Raw genomic sequence first — 21549 nt, 5'->3', positions numbered from 1 at the left:
GACACTGACGGCGGCGGTGCACAAATGCTGCGCAGCTAGCGGCATTCGACGGCCAACACCGCGGTTCCTGGTGTGTCCGCTGTGCCGTGCGTGTGATCATTGCTTGTACAGCTCTCTCGCAGTGTCCGGAGCAAGTATGGTGGGTCTGACACAGCGGTGTCAATGTGTTCTTTTTTCCATTTCCAGGAGTGTATATAGTTCTGGCAATACCGGCCATGACCTTCTTCTTCTGTGCGGATGCACACATATTCCCCGAACTCTTACGGTACTTGGAAAGAATGTCTTCCACGAGTAATGAGTGTGTTGGGGTGGGACACTACGTATGTAGTGTGGGGACATACAAGGTGAGAAGTGGGTCTCGCGGGAGGCGTGCGCCAGATAGTCCCTGCAGTCGCACTATGCTCTGTGCCCTCGGTGGCGCAGATGGATATAGCCGGCACGGTAGCTCAGCGTGTTCGGTCAGAGGGCTAGCTGCCCTCTGTAATAAATAAACTGAGTTAATGGATCAACGACGAACTGAAACGGGTGTCTAGCGACGTCCGCCCGAGCAGATACAACAAACGAAAACGAACAAAATGAGATTTAAAAAAAAATATGGATAGAGCTTCTGCCATGTAAGCAGGAGATCCCGGGTTCGAGTTCCGGTCGGGGCACACATTTTCACCTGTCTTCGTTGATATATGTCAACGCCCGTCGGCAGCTGACGGTATTAACATGATGCTAATTTCCTTTTGTTCATTGTCATCGACAATCCTCCATACAGTTCTGATCTTCATATAGTTCCAAAACTAATCGGAACGACTTCGAGAGCTTCACCTTGACAGTGATGAAGCGGTGCAAGCAGAGGTGAAGTTGTAGCTCCGTTAACAAGGCAAACATTCTACAGTTTCGAGATCAAGAAATTGGTGTCTCGTTGGAACAAATGCGTTCGTCGCTATGATGACTATGTTAAAAAATAAATATGTAAACACGAAGAATGAAGAAGTGAAATATTAATGAAGTTCGTTTTATTTAAAAATAAGCAAGAGTTTTTACATAAAAATTCGGAGGCATTAATTTTCAGCACGCCTTATATCTGAAACGCACGCGATGACTCTCAGACTCTGTTGTCATACACTAACTTTTTGGATTTAGAATAAAGTATACACGTCTTTGGAAATACAGGATGCTGTTGTTTGATCCCTTCAAGAGTGTAAATGCTCGTCAGCACCCTGCTATGCGTAGTTGAACGAAATATTACTCACCTAGTTATGAAAAGTCTTACGTTGTCAGTAGATTACAGTAACTGAAGCCACGCGGATGGGTTTGTGTATAATGGCAGCCTTTCCTTTTCACAGTCAAGCCAAATTGGCCTCCACAAGCGATGGTGGAGTGCCACGTTCGATACCGCCGCCCGAAGACCTTGCGGAAGAATATTTATGCGCCGGAAAATCCATCTCGCTTTTACTTCTTTCCCACGCCCCGCCTTAGCAACGCGGGCCAACCTGGGCTGCCGATATCAACTTAGGGAAGGCCGTTTCTACGGCCTGAATAATGTCACACAGTAGGCTCCCGTTTTAGGACAGAGGGAGAGAAACTTTCTTTCATTTACTGACGTAGAGCAGTTCTCCCCCTGTGTTCTTGCATCTGAAGATAGCGTGAGAAATATCGCACTTTAGTAGTTCAAACGTTGACATGGCGACAAAGAAACCATAACGGCTGCACTGCTTCCTGCTTTGTGTTTTGGGAAGAAGCTGTTTGTATACACGAGGCAAACGAAACGAGCCACTCTAAGTAAAAATTTTGGTGTGTATGTGGTGCCACGATAATACGTAATTTAATCCATTTGTTTTTATAGAATTAGATTAAATTACATAGGATCGTAGAACCACATAAATACGAATCATACAGGCAGTATAATATAGATGATATAGCTGATAAAAACAAAGATAGGACGTAGACAATAACAAACAAGTAAACTGTAAGTAACCATGTAACATCGCTCACTCAATTGTCAATATAGCTGCCACGAGACTTCAATATAAAATAAACTTTTATAATTCTAGAATTATATTAATAACTATTCCAACAAAAATTTAATCTCTGCTTTAGCACAATCAGCATCAAAAGCGCACATTTATAAAGCAGTGTGACAGCAATTGAGACATCGTTGTCACATGGATCTTAAGATCACCTGATGTACGTAGCAAAATGTAATTCTATAATAGGTTACATTATCTACTTGAAACTCTGAAATATTGTACCAAGCTATTTACTTACCACAGATAATCTCAAGATGGCAATCATGTTGAAATAGGCCTGCTGTAATAAACAACATAACCTAACACAGCAGTATCTCCCTCCATCCCCTCTCCTCCTGCCCCCCTCTCCCCCCCCCTCTCTCACCATCATCTCCCCTCCCTTTTCTCTGCCATCTCCTCTCCCTGTCTTTCCATCTCCTCCAGCCCGCTCTCCGTGTACGTCCCCACCTTCCCATTTTCTATGTCCATTTCCTCCCATTCCGCCGTCTATCTCCTCTTTCCCCCCCTCTCTCTCTGACTTTCAGCCTTGTTTATTATTGTTGGAAATACAGATTCTGTAATAACATTCTAACCATCAACGATTAAGCCATAAATACATTTCGTCTGCTAACAACGTTTCACTATGGCCAAGAACTCTATATGACCGGCCTCGGTAGTCATTAGACGTCGTGAGAGAGCAGAATCGCTTTGCGAAACTCGCGGACTTCGAACGTGGTCAGATGATTGGGTGTCACTTGTATCATACGTCCGTACGCGAGATTTCCAGACTCCTAAAAATCCGTAGGTCCACTGTTTCCGATGTGATAGTGAAGTGGAAACGTGAAGGGACACGTACAGCACAAAAGTGTATAGACCTACCTCGTCTGTTGACTGACAGAGACAGCTGACAGTTGAAGAGGGTCGTAATGTGTAACAGTCAGACAACTACCCAGATCATCACACAGGAGTTACAAACTGCATCAGGATCCAATGCAAGTACTAAGACAGTTAGGCGGGAAGTGAGAAAACTTGGATTCCATGGTTGAGCCGCTGCTCATAAGCCAGACATCACGCCGGTAAATGCCAAACGACGCCTCACTTGGTACAAAGAACGTAAACATTGAACGGTTTAACAGTGGAAAAACGTCGTGTGCTGTGACAAACCACGGTACACAATGCGGCGATCTGGTGGCAGGGTGTGGTTATGGCGAATGCTCGGTGAACGTCATCTGCCAGCGTGAGTAGTGAAAACAGTAAAATGCGGAGGCGGTGGTGTTATGATGTGGTCGTGTTTTTCATGGAGGGAGCTTGCACCCGTAGTTGTTTTGCGTGGCACTGTCACAGCACAAGCCTACATTGATGTTTTAAGCACCTTTTTGCTTTCGACAGTTGTATACCAATTTGGGGATGGCGATTGCATCTTTCAACACTATCGAGCACCTGTTCATACTGCACGGGCTGTGGCGGAGTGGTTACACGGCAATAACATCCCTGTAATGGACTGGCCTGCACAGAGTCCTGACTTGAATCCTGTAGAACACCTTTGGGATGTTTTGGAATGCCGAATTCGTGCCAGGCCTCACCGACTGACATCGATACCTCTCCTCAGTGCAGCACTCCGTGAAGAATGGGTTGCCATTCCCCAAGGAACCTTCCAGCAACTGATGAAACGCATGCCTGCGAGAGTGGAAACTGTCATCAAGGCTAGGAGTGGACCAACACCATATTGAATTCCAGCATTACCGATGGGGGGCGCCACGATCTTGTAAGTAATTTTCAGCCTAGTGTCCGGATACTTTTGATCATATATATATATATATATATATATATATATATATATATATATATATATATATGTGTGTGTGTGTGTGTGTGTGTGTGTGTGTAAAACACGCCTTTATTTCAAAGAAATTGGTCAAGAACTTTGGGAGATTAATGATCTTTAACAAACCAACATTTACATTTTTATAATGTTTCCCCTTTTATTACAGTGTATTACACACATAAAGATGGCGTTCCAGTAGGTATATAAAAACACTTGAGCATTGGAAAGCAATGTTGTGTCAAAATTTCAAAGTAATTGGTCAAGAACTTTCGGAGATTAACGAGTTTGGACAAACGAACATTTACACTTTTATTTATATACATTATCATTTCCTAGCAAACATGCAAAGTAGGTAACAATAACGCAGTCTGCATCTGCACATGCGGAAATATTACACAGCGGATTTCTCAGGCAGAAATTTCATTGGAAGGTTGGTTTTTTGTGAGCAGATCGTATTATGCCTTGTGTAGGAAGGAGAAACGTGTACCAGCAAAAATTGTCGGTTGCGACTTCCACGAGAGAGGACAGAATTGTTGTTTACTCTGGCATTACAGTCACGTCACGTACCTTGAGAGAGGAAATGGGGTTGTCAGTTACGTCTGGAGCACCACGGATTGTCAACACAGCGACCACCGTTGCGGCTCTTCTTGATGTGGCAGTAGAGAGAGACACTCCGACACATTGGTGGTTCCATTGAGAGCACTGGGCACAGCACCCCCATTCGCATAGTTGGTAATTTGGACAGTAGCTGCTGCATTTCTCATATGTAAAAACTGGGGGCCGCGCCCTGTCTTCAAGGTATCCGTTGCGTCACCTTGCAACAACTCTTGTGCCCAGCGATTGTAGACTGTAAGGAAGGAGAGGCACACAGCACTTAGTCGCAATCCCAGTAGTTTTTCTTGCTCTTACATAGCTGGATTTCAGATATCGATATCCACCTTCAGTGATAAAATACTAGGAAATTACAGGATCATGCTTACATATAAGAACATGCAAAACACCATGTCATCCAATAGCAGCTACCCATTCTGATCAACATACCATTTGAGCTACAATCCAATAAACTCGCGGCAGTTCTTGTCGCCATACGATCTTACTGGCATACACATACAGGATGTTTGGGGAGGAAAGGTCAATATTTTAAACAGTGATAGATAAGCAATTCCGAATCAAAAATTTTGTATGAACATAGGTCTGCAAATGCGTCGTTAGGAAGGTATGGGTACTGAAAGGAACTTTAGTTCTGCAAAATTGATAAGCGCAACGTGAACGTACACGCAATACAACTGGACCGTAACGTGATTTTCTTGCAAATAATGCATGGGTAGATGCCATGTTTACGCTATGCAACCTACCACGTATTATGGTCACGTGACGTACGTAGTTCGTGGTACAATCACCCGTTGTTTGCGTAGTTGTGCCGTGTAAACCGCATTGTGTAGTGTACCGGCGACGAATCGGTTAGTTGTGTAGTGTATGGTGTTAACTGTGTTCGTACAAGCGCCGCTAACAATGCCGCACGTCTACAGTAATGAGGAATACGCAGATATGGTGTATGTTTATGGCTTCTGCGACGGTAGTGCTACCGCTGCAAGAGAAGAATACCACAGGCGCTTTCCGACTCAACGATTACCTAATCGCAGAGTGTTTACCAAAGTGTTTATCACTTTGCGTACAATAGGCTCTCTTCCAAGTAGACATTTTTGTCCGAGCGTGCACTTCAACAAACTTCGCAAGAACAGGAAGAAATTATCGTTGAGCGATGTCCCGGTACGAGCATACGAAGAATGTCCCTGCGTATCGATGTCACACAGACACGTGTATGGGAAACATTACATGCGGAAAACCTGTATCCATTTCACATACAGCGTGTCCAAAATCTCCACTTTGGCGACGATGCCCAACGACTTCAATTCTGTCACAGGGTAATTGCGAATAGTCATTTGCTGCCATACATACTATTCACTGATGAAGCCCAGTTTTCACGACATGGAATAAACAACACACGCAATAATCATCGATGGTCACGGTAAAATACAGAGTATGAGGAGGATCCCTGGGTTGACGTGTTTTAAACTGGTCTCGAGTATGATCAGCCGGTATTCACAAAGTTGACTGGTGCTCTCTTACAAAAGTGTCTTGAAAGACGAATACGTCACCGAAACGTCGTCTATGAGGCTGGACGATATGTTGAAGGATCCTGTCCTGATTCTGTATAACATACCGATCCAAAACGCACCTTACGCAAAACCTCACTGAACCTTTGGGACTAAAGAACTCTGCATTGGTACGTGGCTTCCTTCATACCCACGTACCAAGCAACTCGCACTTGCATAGCAGAATAATTTTACTGGGTAGGCTTAATATTTTGTTAAGGTTCAAAGAGGCGAGCATACAACAGAGTAAGTTAGCGCTAGGCTGGTGCGCCAATTATTATATCAACACGGCATATCACAGGTGCAGCAGAGCTCAGAACAGTCAGACAGAAATGCAAGCACTGCTGTGGTACTTAACAGGGCATGGTGAGGTAACACTATGTAACTTCACCAACCGAGAGCCGCTACAAACTCACTCAGGAAAAACACGGGTCTGCGACACTGAATCAGCATTGAAATTACCACGGCGAAGTATCGAGCACTGACGTGTCCGATAATTGGGGACAAATGCACTCATAAAATCACAGCCACTATGTCATAGAAGGAGGCTCAATCCGTTAAACAGAGAGGCTTTTGGAGTTCAAAAACACGTTCTGTTCTGCAGCCAGTCTGTCCTTGCCACCGGAATCAGAGCAAATGACAGTTTGAGACATGCTAATCGACGCTGGGCAGCCAGCTATTTGCTTGCTGACTTCAGCTCCACCGAGCGAGGTGGCGCAGTGGTTAGGACACTAGACTCGGATTCGGAAGGACTACGGTTCAATCCTGCGTCCGGCCATCCTGATTTCCCTAAATCGGTCCAGGCAAATGCCGGGATGGTTCTTTTGAATGGGCACAGCTAGTCAGTCCTTCCCCGTCTTTCCCTAATCCGATGATACCGATGGCCTCGCTGTCTGGTCTCCTCCCCCACAACATCCCAACCCAACTTCAGCTCTGAGAGACAGCCACCTGATGCATGCCATAGCCGTGGTCTGGCACTGATGCCTTCTGGGAGACCACAGATGAGAAGACTGATGAGCAGCCAGACCTCCACCACTACTGGGTCACTGGGGACGATCTGCAAGTTGCCATCTTTACACTGACGAAAACGAGGCACATCCGTGCCACCATCTGGCCGACTCGTGAGCATCTGCTGCAGTCTTAGTCGATCCCTGTTGGGTGACTGCAGCCTATTACTGACGACAACCGGCATCCTAGACCACAGTCGGCAGTCTCCATCTGGCGCATGAGGGTCTGTCTTCGACTATGCTGAGGTGGTAGTCGCACTAGGTCATCACAGTTGTCTGGGTGGCCACACCTTCCTTGCTCCCCCCTGCCGTCGCGAGCACAACAAGCAGCCATGGCACTGACTGTGGTGGCGACTTCACATCTCACTGATGAGGCAAGAGCATTCTTCGCGGCATATGCACCCACGTCAGGTTGCCGTCTGTAGCTCTAAGACAGTTATACTTTTGTAAACCCTGCTCGACCAATACATGTTATTACACGTAACAGTGACGCCTCCAGGCATGTACTGAACCACTCTCGCTCACTCTTCGCTCGACCTCCCGACCACGTCACGTCAGCTCCGGGACGCTACAGAACACTTGTCAGTAATGAGAACCCAACACCACTTATCCAGTTTCAATTCCAAACTCCTACGCGCAGCATAATACAGGGTGATTCAAAAAGAATACCACAACTTTAAAAATGTGTGTTTAATGAAAGAAACATAATATAACCTTCTGTTATACATCATTACAAAGAGTATTTAAAAAGGTTTTTTTTCACTCAAAAACAAGTTCAGAGATGTTCAATATGGCCCCCTCCACACACTCGAGCAATATCAACCCGATACTCCAACTCGTTCCACACTCTCTGTAGTATATCAGGCGTAACAGATTGGATAGCTGCTGTTATTTCTCGTTTCAAATCATCAATGGTGGCTGGGAGAGGTGGCCGAAACACCATATCCTTAACATACCCCCATAAGAAAAAATCGCAGGGGGTAAGATCAGGGCTTCTTGGAGGCCAGTGATGAAGTGCTCTGTCACGGGCTGCCTGGCGGCCGATCCATCGCCTCGGGTAGTTGACGTTCAGGTAGTTACGGACAGATAAGTGCCAATGTGGTGACGCTCCATCCTGCTGAAATATGAATTGTTGTGCTTCTTGTTCGAGCTGAGGGAACAGCCAATTCTGTAACATCTCCAGATATTGTAGTCCAGTTACAGTAGCACCTTCGAAGAAATAGGGACCAAAAACTTTATTGGCTGAAATGGCACAGAAAACGTTCACCTTAGGCGAGTCACGTTCATACTGAGTTGTTTCCCGCGCATTCTCAGTGCCCCATATACAGACATACTCAATAACACAAAAAGCTTTCTGTTGAGCGGTCGCCATCTTAGCATCAACTGACGCTGACGCCTAGTCAACAGCGCCTCAAGCGAACAAATGTACAACTAAATGAAACTTTATAGCTCCCTTAATTCGCCGACAGATAGTGCTTAGCTCTGCCTTTTGTCGTTGCAGAGTTTTAAATTCCTAAAGTTGTGGTATTCTTTTTGAATCACCCTGTATTTGAAGGTGACGGGGAAGAGTAGCAGTGTTGTTCGTAACGGACAACGCTCTCTAGAGGTCAAACTGATCGTGGAGAGACGGTTACATACTCTCTGGTTCGATAAAGTCCTCTCAGCTGCTTCCCAAAAGGTAGCGCGCATTTCGAATGCATTTTCTACGGGCTGTCTTTGAGTCATAATTTGTAGGTATCAGTCATCAGTTGATGTTTTTCGACCTACTCCTCCTACTGTGCAGCGCCCTAGCTTTCGAGATTGGGAGGTGAGCCAGAACCAGATCGAATCCACGTGCTAGATTAATAGCCGTTTTGTCTGGTACACCGGCGAGCCTGAGAGTTTTCCTCGACCGTTTGGTAGGTGGTGGGCTGGTCTCAAATGGGCTAAATCTGAGACGACCCTTCGCTGCCTGATGGCATACTGAAGTGTGTAGCCAAGTGTATGCGTTGTCTCGTTCACGACTGGAGACACAGCGAACTCTACTGAACAGCACTAAAAATTCAGTTTTACTTTTATCTCCATTTAACAGGTGGATGAACGAGCTCATTGCATGTATAGAAAACAGTATCGAAAAACAAGCTTCTGATTAAAATAAAAATACCAGATTGTGAAACTCATGTGGGCGGCGAAAAACTTTTTCTGAGAAGTTACTAAAACTATCTTACTGGTATTGCACCAAGCTGTAGGCAGTTACGATTGTGAGAGAGGTTTTTTTTTTCAAATTAAGGTTTTTTTTTCATAAATATGGAGGACTACAGACAAGACATTTATGGAATAAAAATTTCTTAAACACGCCGCTGATGTTTCAGGAGGAATCGTCAGTATTAAGAGATATGACAGCAACGATCACTGGAAGCAAAAAGTGCAGCAAACATGCACTCTAAAGTGCGTACGTTCGTTCCTGTGATATCCCTGAATTTAGATCATTCCTCCTGGAACACCATGTATTTGTATTTATATACATAAACCTTCAAAATAAGCTAGTTTTGTACTCGTATATAAAATTCGTATAAAACTTTTAATTGATTTCCCATTGTTATAATACCAAAATAACTGACTCTGAAGTTAATTTTGTCTGCTCAATAATTCATTGAAAAGAGTTTTGTACAAAACATGTCATGAAGCCCTTATTCTTATCTTTTTATGGTACACAAAGCTACTTGATCCATATTGTGCTTTACTATGTATCTTAGGTATCCTGTATTCTTTACCTTAAACTCAACTGTAAAAAGTGGAGAAAATGGACTACATAGGAAGTGCCTGTATAAAAGTAGGTAGTTTCAACACCTTTGGAGATATTTTGCTCACGAAGTCATTGTGTTTACCGTTTGAAAATTGAGAAAGTACAAATTTATCACTTCTGGCAATGTTTGTAAATGTGGAAAATACCAAGTTGCACTGTGGCTCGTCCCCCTGGGTACTTCAGTTCAAAGGTAGGAGGAAGGCAACGGCATACAACTCCTTGTAGGACCATGCCTAGTGTACCACCATGGTGTGCCAATCAGCCTGCGAGTTTATAACGGCTTTACATTTATTTGTATCCTGGAAACTTTGCAATTAGGCACTATATATTAAATCTTACTATATTACCAACTTTAACTGGAACAGAATTCATTTAAGATTCGATGAGTTCTAGGATGCTTAAAAAATCAGAAAAAGTAGGGCTGCTTGTCTATATGTAAGAAACTCTAGCCTGGACATCAAAAAGCCAAAGCAGCTAAGCACGAAAAAATAGCTTCTGTTCTTCCATTTGATAAAATGTGTTATTTGTATGAAAACAGTTTACATTTAATCACATTTAGATTGAGAAGCGTATTAACTTAATATTAGTAAGCCAGCATCGGAAAGAAATTTGTGTAACAAGTTTACTATGAATGCATTAAATTTGAAGACAAAAGTTTGAAACACATCGTTCAAATATTCTCCTGTGCTATACCATATATACCTGATTTCTACATAAGAAAACATTATTGCAGTTACTCTCATGTTAACTTACAATCTCCATAGTTGAACAGCATTTCTACCTTCTCTACGTTGATGTACATGGGACTCATACAAACCTTCTAATGAAGACGTTTTATTGAATGACCAGTATCCATTTCCGTTGTGTTTCAATTTGTTTACTCTCAACTCCAGCAAGTGGGGCAGTTGCGTTACCCCAGGTACCTGCACAGTGTGCTATTACGCAAGAGTCACAGCAAATTTTGTGTTACATTTTTAATGACGTCATATGTACGTGATTGATACAATGTAATACGCTTTTGAAAATCTTGCAGAAGCGGAGTGAATAAGAACTATGGGGTGCTATTTAAAGAACACATACTAATGAACGTATCTTCGCTACGAACCCAGTTACAAAAAAGGCAGTAGTGCTGGTTAATGTAGGTAAACAACATTTGCTTGATACATTGTTTATTTTCCTTCTGGACAAACTGTAATTGGGACTTCTCAGTGTAAATGGGTCAACCTGCATATAAGAGCTATCCCGTGGTTAGCTATTGACTATTCGTGTACTATTGGCTTATCACAAAATATTTAAAAGATCATATATAAGTCTTTAGTCAATAAAACTATGTTACAAAGTCTACAATTAGTGCATTTTACGATATCTACATGATGCATCTATAACAGACAGGCACGTTATGTAAAATTTACGACAGTACACTGACAGAGCTAGGATATTTATGACCTAAAAGTCATAATAATATACGCAAAAAATATGCTTTCACGAAAGAAAAATTTACAAAAACATGCACAATTACATAATAAATATGATGTAACAATGGCAAAATGTTTTCTCTTGTAAAATTAATTATTAACTCAGTTTTTGACAATGAAATATTTATTTAAGAGAACAACAAGACAACAATGGTGGCAGAGGGCATGTCACAAACGGGCACTGAATTCTAGAACTACCGCCTCCAGCCGCGTTATTATACTCACTCATCTTAACTCCAGTTTCGTCACCTAGACTTAAAACCCAATGCAAAAAATGGAGCTGCATTGACTATTTGGTTAAAACTGCTTGACTTATGAGCTCCGTGTGTTGCATTCGAGTCTAGTACAAACGCTTTCTTAAACCTAATATTGAGAAAGTACAGAGGAACGATAGCTAACGTCTTTTCTTTATCTCAGTACAGACTGCTACGAAAGCTAGCTAGTGTGTTTCCCGTCAAGAGCAGCCAACACAGAAAGACTTAAACTGCGTACTCTTAGACTATGAATACTCTTGCGTTTACGTCCCTTACGTATGTTCCCATGCCTTCCGAGTGGCCCACCACAGTTACAGATTTAATGTCTTTTAATATACGTTTTAATTAGTTCAATGCTTTAAAAAAATCCAAACAAGGGTGTCAACGTCAGCGGGATTAATGGACTGATTTTAGTACTTTAGAAGTTCTTTTGTCTCAGACCCAAAGAAATATTAAATGGTACGAAAATAAGCGTGCAAATTTAACTACTGTTAATTACTAGGTATGTGAGCTGGTGCGTGACAGCTTCTAAATAGAACGACCTTGAAAGCTACGCTGGCTGAAAAACAAAACTGTGCACATTCTGTCATTTTAAGAACAACGTGGTTCTCATGTAGATACACAAGAGGTCGGCAGGCTTGTGATCTCATCTAAAAGAGGTGTCGAAAGGCAGAGAAATGCGCAGCACGGTGCATGAGAAAATTATCCCTAGCAGCGGAACTAATGAAGAAGCCGCTGGTGGCCTGAGAACAGATTGCCGTGGGTGGTGGGTACTGCAACTTCTGTCTATTGTGTCTGCACTTCCGAGGTTACTGCCATGCTATTGGTCTCTCGTTCTCATGTTTTATTTAGTCAGGTACATTTCCATCCTGACAAGTTCCAGGCACATATTGCGCAACACGTGATGGGCGCTCGTTGCGTGTCATTTTGTCTACTGTTTCCAGTTACCTGTGACATATGCAACATTTTGATAGAAGTCTGGAGGGCAAGTCGGTTCGTACAATGTATGGAATGCAGTGTTTTCCAGTGTTTCTGTCGATTTTGACCGATTATGGACAGTTCACCTCCTGCAACTTTTGTGGTAATGGCGGAAGCATACCATCAATCACTATAAGAAGGCGAAAACGACCAAGACGGTGGATTAGAAGCTTTCGAGCGAGAAGACATTCAAAAGGAGCCTGTAACTCGTTAATGCAAGGCTTACGTCTCCAAAGTGTATGCGAGAATTTTGTTCGAATGATGGCAAGTGATTTGTTGGAGCAGATATTTCAAAAAACAGGAAATGTGGAGGAGCAATATCATATGGTGATATGATAGCGACTACTTTTCGTTTCTTTGCGACCGACGATAGCTATAGTTCTTTAATGTACATACAAAGAATCTCCAAATCTGCCATTTCAGAATTAATACTCGATGCACGCAAGCACATTGTTGCAGCTTTGAGGGTTTACATTAAGGTAAGAACTGGTAACAAGAAAATTTCTTTACAAAATGATTTATTCATAACTGTTAAATTTAATAAAGTGGCGGAAAATGAAATCAGCGTATGGAATCGTTGGCCGGGACGCCCCTACTTGGGGAAGTTCGGCCGCCAAGAGCAAGTCTTATTTCGTTCGACGCCACATTGGGCGATTTGCGCGCCGGTGATGAGGACGTAATGGTGATGTGGACAACACAACACCCAGTCTCCGAGCGGAGAAAATCTCCTACGCTGTCGGGAATCGAACCCGGGCCCGCTTGCAGGGCAGGCGGACAATAAAGTTTTAACTTGTCTTTATCAAGTGAGGTTCCATACAGTTCCTAAAATTAGGTCAACATCAACGTTAATATTGAGGAAATAAATTATAAGTCGATTTAGTGACTTTTGAGAACATTTCTGTTGGTGTACAGGGTTTTTCCTTTTTTTACTTAAAAGTGAACATGAACAGTCACAAGCACAAGAAACTGAGTATTTAGCGTTTATGGAGTCGTAACGCCTGCCCCGTTCACAGCCACTGTCTGTTATCATGGTGTGAGGTCTGAAGATGGTCTAAAACAGACAGAAAGCGGTAACCTCATAAAGAAAGAAGTTTCGTGCGGTTGTGACTGCTCTTGTTCACTTTTAACCTTCTTGATTTATTTATTCTTGCACGGGGCGATACTGAGGCTCGCTGCTGTTTGTTTGAGGAGGAGGGTAGGAACCCTGTGGACTAATTTACTGAGAATTACAAGCGGACGAGTTGCTGGGAATAGGCTGAGTATACACACGAAGAGCACGATATTCAACTGCTCGTTGTGAACCAACATAAATTATAAATCTGGGATGAAATAATTCAGCTTTATAAAGTGTGATTGAAATGCTGTGGGGAACCCAAGCCTTAGTTTTCCTATATTGAATCTTTTTTAATGACTCATGTACATACTCTCCAAAAACATACATCCTCATCCCTGCTTTTATTCTTGATGTGAACACATCGCTTGCGTGGTTCAATTTTATTTTTTCAAGCGCAGAATATTTTGAATCCGGTGGAGAACGTTTGTTCTGGCGTTTTTTGTGGATAGGTGCTGATTTTTGTGTTGAGTTAGTGAATGGAACTGGTACAGAAGCAGGTTCTGATATTACATTATCTATGTTTTTTTCAGCCTCCCTGTTATTACTTGTATCTTGTGTAGGTGGGTCGTCAGGGTTGTTCTCTTCAACGCCTGTTTGGGGCGCATCGTGCAGAGATTAAAAAAAAAAAAAAAAAAGAGGAGAGGAAGAGCAAAGGAATTATAGCAATACGCAACCATTATTATAAATAAATATAAGAACTAGGAGTATATGTATTCCCACTGGCTTATATTTTTTATGCTTTTTAACAATTGCAGAGTTTTACTGTGTGGTGAAAATTGGAATTAAAGAAATGAATAGTTTTTTTATACTTGTAAAATATATTAACAACAGTACCTTACTTTTTAGTTACCAAACAATGAAACAGAAAGGTATGATGTTGCAATGGCGCACTTTATGGAAAGTACGTTTTTCTCCAACGTCCAGTAGACAGCGGTAGTTTATACTACAATTACAAAGGAACTCTCAGAATTGTGCTCACGGCGTTGTGAGACACAGAGTGCAGTTTGTTTATGTTGACGTGCAAGGACGTGAGTGTGATGCAGGTTTATTTTTAGACACAGACTTACACGCTGCTGTTGAGTAAAATGGGCTGCAAATACCACCTAAACGGCTTTCACCAGAAAGAGACCTGGACATGCCCTTTGCAATAGTTGCTGGCGATGCATTTGCTGTTTCAGAGCGTGCTATGACACCGTTTGTGGCAAGACATCGTAAAGGTTCAATTGAAAGAGCTTTTAACTGTAGACATTCAACAGCTAGCAGGGCAACTGAAAATGTCTTCGGAATAACGAGCAGAGTATTTAGAGTTCTCCAAATAGCAACGTTGCTGCAACCCGAAACGGCAAGCTGTGCTTATTTGCATAAAGTCAGACATGTTGTTGGAATTATTACGGCTTGGATTTGTTTTGATCTATGGCACTGCCTCCGGTTCATATAGTTCAGTAGGTTTCGCCACTTAGACCATTCCATGGCAACACAAACACTATCACCAACACAAGACTGAAATACCGCAACTCCAAACAAGAAAGCACCTTTCAGATTATACTCGCAGGGTTTGGATTGCGATTACAGCCAATTCCGTGGTCACGCTGCGCTGTTTCCATTGCTGGTGGCACAAGTTGGAGCCATGTTGAGTGTTGCAGTCGCTAGGGACATTTCTGCTAACACTTGTGTCGCAACGTGTTGCAGATTGATTCCATTTCAACGAATATCGGGCACACCTGTCGGCACATGACACGTAACATATTGCAGGACAGATTTGTAGTAATAGAAACGTACCTTGAGCTGCCTTCCATCATCATCGCAGAACTGGTAATACATGCTGCTTTTGAACTAACCTTCCCGCACCTATCGGTAGCTTAATTTTCAAAACTCTACTTAGTTTACGAAAAGCGCCTCAGGTCATTTTTACTCTTTTTTCTTCCTTCAGTGTTGAGTTACTGTCTTGCTTGCCCCAAATGTAAAAGTTCATTCCCTGTCCTTCTTCGTCTTATTCTTGTGTTTCGGCCTCTATAGATCTCGTCACGGACTGCATTTTCTTCTTGTCCTCCCAGACCCTCTTCATGTTTTCTGTCCTGTTGTCTCACTCTTTTTGCGAGATCTTCAGAGTCCTCTTCTCTAGTCTGCTTCACACTGGCGACTCGTCCTTTTCCGATAGCGTTCTCTGACGTTGACCTCTGGCAAATTGGTCGGTGTCTGCTTCCTCCTCCTATTTTCCTTCCCTTCCAATTTGATCCCCAATTCAGACCCATCCTTTCTGAGTTCAACGACCCACTTCCTATCTTTACTTTTGCCCTTTCTGCTGTTTTCTGTCATTCTGTAGATATTTATCCTGATCACACATCCTGTAAACCATACCCTTCCTTTTTGTGAAGACCTGGGATATGATCGGAAGAGAAAGGGAAAATGATGGGAGGAGAAAGAAGAAAAATAAAAGCTGATGAGATGAAATGATGGAGTGATAAAGATGGATAGTTTAAGAAATGAGAGGATCGGAGAATTACTGAAGGGTGAGCCACTACAGCATGTTGTTCTTGTTGTGGTCTTCAGTCCTGAGACTGGTTTGATGCAGCTCTCCATGCTACTCTATCCTGTGCAAGCTTCTTCATCTCCCAGTACCTACTGCAGCCTACATCCTTCTGAATCTACACTACAGCATAGGATAGATGAATCAAGGCTTAAATGGAATGGACATATTAAGCGAGTATGGGAGGAGAGGATACCCGGAAAGATATATGAAATGAAGCGGAAGACAAAAAAAGCAAGAGGAAGTTGAGGACACAGATTGCTTAAAAGAGTGAAGCACTGCTCTCAGAAGAAAGGGTAAACCTGGATGAAGATGGAGACGGAGAAGTGGTGAGAAGACAAGAGACGATACAGAGACTTATGTCCCACACAAAAAGACTGTACAAAATGATGACGATGGGTGTATGTGTTGTGTTATGACTCTGGAGTAATCTGCGGCACAGTTTAGTGGAAGAGGACAAAAAACGCTATTTCAATACATGGCTTAAAATTTGTGGGGAGGTCTTTGTTTCAAAGGATGAACTAAAATGTAAATGTAATAATAAAAATAAAAGTACCTCAAGTGGTCACAGGCTTTTTTTCGCATGTATTACATCAAATGAGTCATCGCATTTTGTAAACACAGAAAGGAGAAAAGAGGGCTTCCAGAATCTACACAGCCCGACAAAAAAGTGAAGCACGCAGAAAACATGGTCTGACGACAATGCAACTTTTTATACGCACACACCACTGATGGGTATGTGTGTGATTAGAGTTGCAATTCTCCGTGATTGGTAGAACGTCTATGAGAGTCCATTAATGTTGTTCGTGGTCAGCATAGGCGTGTTTACTGTTGTTCCCAGGTTTGGTAGCATACAAGCAGCGGGAACAGCTTCAGATGTTGATTGATCACTATGAAGGAGACGGAGTCGTCACGTTTTCGAGTCAGACAGTGTTATCAGCAAATGACAAGAATTTTAAAGGGGCCTAATAGTGAGTTTCCATTCGGCCTGCTGGTTGAATCACGCAAGGTCCAGATTTGTAGGGCATTCATATGTGACGGTAGCCCAATGCCGTACTGTGTGAGCTAAGTGGCGAGTTGTGGAATTGTGGCGCCCTGAAAATATTCTAAGTTCGGAGTTGGCGCGGTCGAACGGACCGCTCGGCAAGCCAGGGCCCAGCAGTAACCACGTGGTGCTGAACGTTAGCTGAGCAAGAGGGGTAGCCCCAGCAAGTGGTCCAGCCGACGCGTGGCTGGGAATTCGATGGTGACGCTGTGTCGATGAAGGAGACATGCCGGGAGTGACAAATATGGCGCACTTTGTGAAACCTTAGTGGCAGACATTTCACAGTTCGTATAGAAATTAATAGTAACTAACAAAACTGTATCATTATACACTCCTGGAAATGGAAAAAAGAACACATTGACACCGGTGTGTCAGACCCACCATACTTGCTCCGGACACTGCGAGAGAGCTGTACAAGCAATGATCACACGCACGGCGCAGCGGACACACCAGGAACCGCGGTGTTGGCCGTCGAATGGCGCTAGCTGCGCAGCATTTGTGCACCGCCGCCGTCAGTGTCAGCCAGTTTGCCGTGGCATACGGAGCTCCATCGCAGTCTTTAACACTGGTAGCATGCCGCGACAGCGTGGACGTGAACCGTATGTGCAGTTGACGGACTTTGAGCGAGGGCGTATAGTGGGCATGCGGGAGGTCGGGTGGACGTACCGCCGAATTGCTCAACACGTGGGGCGTGAGGTCTCCACAGTACATCGATGTTGTCGCCAGTGGTCGGCGGAAGGTGCACGTGCCCGTCGACCTGGGACCGGACCGCAGCGACGCACGGATGCACGCCAAGACCGTAGGATCCTACGGAGTGCCGTAGGGGACCGCACCGCCACTTCCCAGCAAATTAGGGACACTGTTGCTCCTGGGGTATCGGCGAGGACCATTCGCAACCGTCTCCATGAAGCTGGGCTACGGTCCCGCACACCGTTAGGCCGTCTTCCGCTCACGCCCCAACATCGTGCAGCCCGCCTCCAGTGGTGTCGCGACAGGCGTGAATGGAGGGACGAATGGAGACGTGTCGTCTTCAGCGATGAGAGTCGCTTCTGCCTTGGTGCCAATGATGGTCGTATGAGTGTTTGGCGCCGTGCAGGTGAGCGCCACAATCAGGACTGCATACGACCGAGGCACACAGGGACAACACCCGGCATCATGGTGTGGGGAGCGATCTCCTACACTGGCCGTACACCACTGGTGATCGTCGAGGGGACACTGAATAGTGCACGGTACATCCAAACCGTCATCGAACCCATCGTTCTACCATTCCTAGACCGGCTAGGGAACTTGCTGTTCCAACAGGACAATGCACGTCCGCATGTATCTCGTGCCACCCAACGTGCTCTAGAAGGTGAAAGTCAACTACCCTGGCCAGCAAGATCTCCGGATCTGTCCCCAATTGAGCATGTTTGGGACTGGATGAAGCGTCGTCTCACGCGGTGTGCACGTCCAGCACGAACGCTGGTCCAACTGAGGCGCCAGGTGGAAATGGCATGGCAAGCCGTTCCACAGGACTACATCCAGCATCTCTACGATCGTCTCCATGGGAGAATAGCAGCCTGCATTGCTGCGAAAGGTGGATATACACTGTACTAGTGCCGACATTGTGCATGCTCTCTTGCCTGTGGTTCTGTCAGTGTGATCATGTGATGTATCTGACCCCAGGAATGTGTCAATAAAGTTTCCCCTTCCTGGGACAATGAATTCACGGTGTTCTTATTTCAATTTCCAGGAGTGTAGATCCCACTGATTATGCCTTAGAAAAGGAGAAGGCGAAACGCGTATGGGATTAATAAAATAACTAGCAACAGGAAAAGGCAGTTTGATTTGCAAAACAAGTATTGATATGCTTGCTGCGGAGGATGGCCACACAAACAAACTCTTGTTTCATTATGTTTGTGAGTATGCGTTGGCTTGAAGACATGGCGGGAGTGCTCTAGCCAATCACAGCAATCGTTCCAAAAAGGACACGTGGAAGTGGGGGAGGAGGATCGTTTCAAGAGAGGTCAGGGGAGTTCTGGACAGTATGGGAGAAGTCACGAGAGAGTCCTGGACGGACACACACATACGGAAAAGACTTGGAGAGTGGAGCAGTTTGCGCGTGGTGGCGGAAGATAGAAATATTTCGGAGTGCCGACTCGTGCTCTTGTGAGATTTCCGTGGCTTCTGCAGTGAAGACATAGTATGCGTTAAGAAGTGAATATCTCACGAGCTATGTTGTTGTTCATAACTAATTACGTGTAATAGTAATCTATTGTTTCCCTGTTATTCAACTTACATTTTATGTAATTGCTGTACCATCGACACCAAAAAGTGTTTTACAATAATAAAGGACATTCTTAAAGGTACTTCTGCTATCATACCCATCATTTAAAGTCGTTAAAATAGTACCTACAGAATTTACTTAACTGCAATCTTTCATTTATAAATTTCTGTATAACATTCAAAAATCGCGATTGCGGAGTGATAGGAACCTTTGGTCATTCGATTCATGGGTATATTCATATTGTATACTGTAGACTCAGCAGTATTTGGCTTGTAATGCGGCAACTACTTATCCCAGCCCCTAGACAACGAAACCAGCCACAACTTTTAATATTTGAACTCTAAGTCTGAGGGTACGTAGTTGAGGGCCTCACCATCATTTCATTTTATATTTGAAAGCCTGCAACTGCATGGCAACATGAGGGCATGCATAATCGTCAAAGGTCCGGACGACCCCGTCTGATAGCCACTAGGAAGATCGGTGTAACGTGCACCCAGCACACCGCTGCCCCTTCGCATCTGCACGTGCCATCTGAGGACTAGTAATGGGCTCCCTGCACAATACCGTGTCGTTCCGCACCATTCGTTGGAGACTAGCAACAGCCAGACTAGGAAATTATTTATTTTATTTATGCATTTATTTTACCTGGCAAGATTAGGGCCTTCAGGCCCTCTCTTACACCTAACCAGGCATACTCAGATTCAACAAATTTCAGTTTCTACAGAACATTAAGGGCATATAACATGTTATACAGTATTAATGTTAAAGAAAAAAAATAGAGATTATAAAAGTAGTACAATGATAATTATAACAATCAAAAAATAATTATAACAATCAAGAATAATAATAATAATAATAATGACTATGTATATGAAAGTAAACATATTTTTTTTATGAATGTCAGTCCTATTGCTAGTTGGGAATTTTCTCGTTATATTCTCGCAGCTTGTGAGTTATTCTCATCAAGCAGAGACATAAGACGATAGAATGGGGTGAAAGAGATATAGAAGAGGTAGATAGGTTAGAGGAAGAGAAATAGAATGGTAAAATTCGAAGCTATGATGGAGAGGAGAAAGAAAAAGATGAGAGGGGCACAACAATGGTGGCTATACCGTCCCTAATATGTAAGTCTTGAGTTCCCTCTTGAATGTTAAGTGGTTCTGAATAAGACGCAGATCACAGGGGAGCGCGTTCCATAGTCGTATGGCTGAGATGGAAAATGACATGGAGAAAGATTTTGTGTTATGTAAAGGTACAGCCAAGAGGCTAGACGTATCCGATCTGGTATTGCGGTTGTGGAATGATGATAGGTGTTTAATGTGAGAAGATAAGTATTGGGGGCACCAGTGGCTAAGAAATCGATGAAGTAAGCACATCGTGTGGAGATCGCGTGCCTTATGTGGGCGTATCCAACCTAGCTGGGAGTATGAAGGACTGATATGATCATACAACCGTATATTGCATACGTATCTAACGCAAGCATTCATCACTAGCTCGAGGCATCTCGAATTTTCACTATTTGTGCCGTGTTGAACTACATCACAGTAGTAAAGATTAGGCAAGACTAGTGTTTGGACTAATTTTTGTTTAACATGGGTTGGAAATATTTTTCTAAATTTTTGAATTGCATGTAGGGAGGAGAGCGATTTCCGGCAAGCTGTGACTGTTTGTTCTTCCCAGTTTAGGTGTTCATCCAAGATTATTCCAAGGTCTTTTACTGTTTTTTGGTATGGTAGTTGGGTACCATTGAGGAGTATTTGAGGGACTGTTTCGCGAAAGTACCGACTGATTAACTTTGGATGGGATATAAGTATGACCTGGGATTTCTTGGGGTTTAGTTTCAGACCTAGGTTCTGTGACCATCGAGAAACAGAGCAAAGATCTGTGTTCATACTCGCTACTGCGTCAGCAATGTTCTTGGGGCTTGCACTTATGTACAGTTGGATGTCGTCGGCATATAGATGGTAGTTGCAGGAGTGAATCACTGGAGAAATATCATTAATGTACAATGAGAAGAATAATGGACCAAGGACGGAGCCTTGGGGAACTCCGGAGCGCACGTTTTTCCATGATGACTTTTCCGACCCACAAATGACTTGTTGACTTCTGTTTTTGAG

This window comes from Schistocerca cancellata, chromosome 3 (genome assembly GCF_023864275.1).
Source record: "Schistocerca cancellata isolate TAMUIC-IGC-003103 chromosome 3, iqSchCanc2.1, whole genome shotgun sequence".
Taxonomy (NCBI): domain Eukaryota; kingdom Metazoa; phylum Arthropoda; class Insecta; order Orthoptera; family Acrididae; genus Schistocerca; species Schistocerca cancellata.
Note: the sequence above shows the minus strand (reverse complement) of the source record.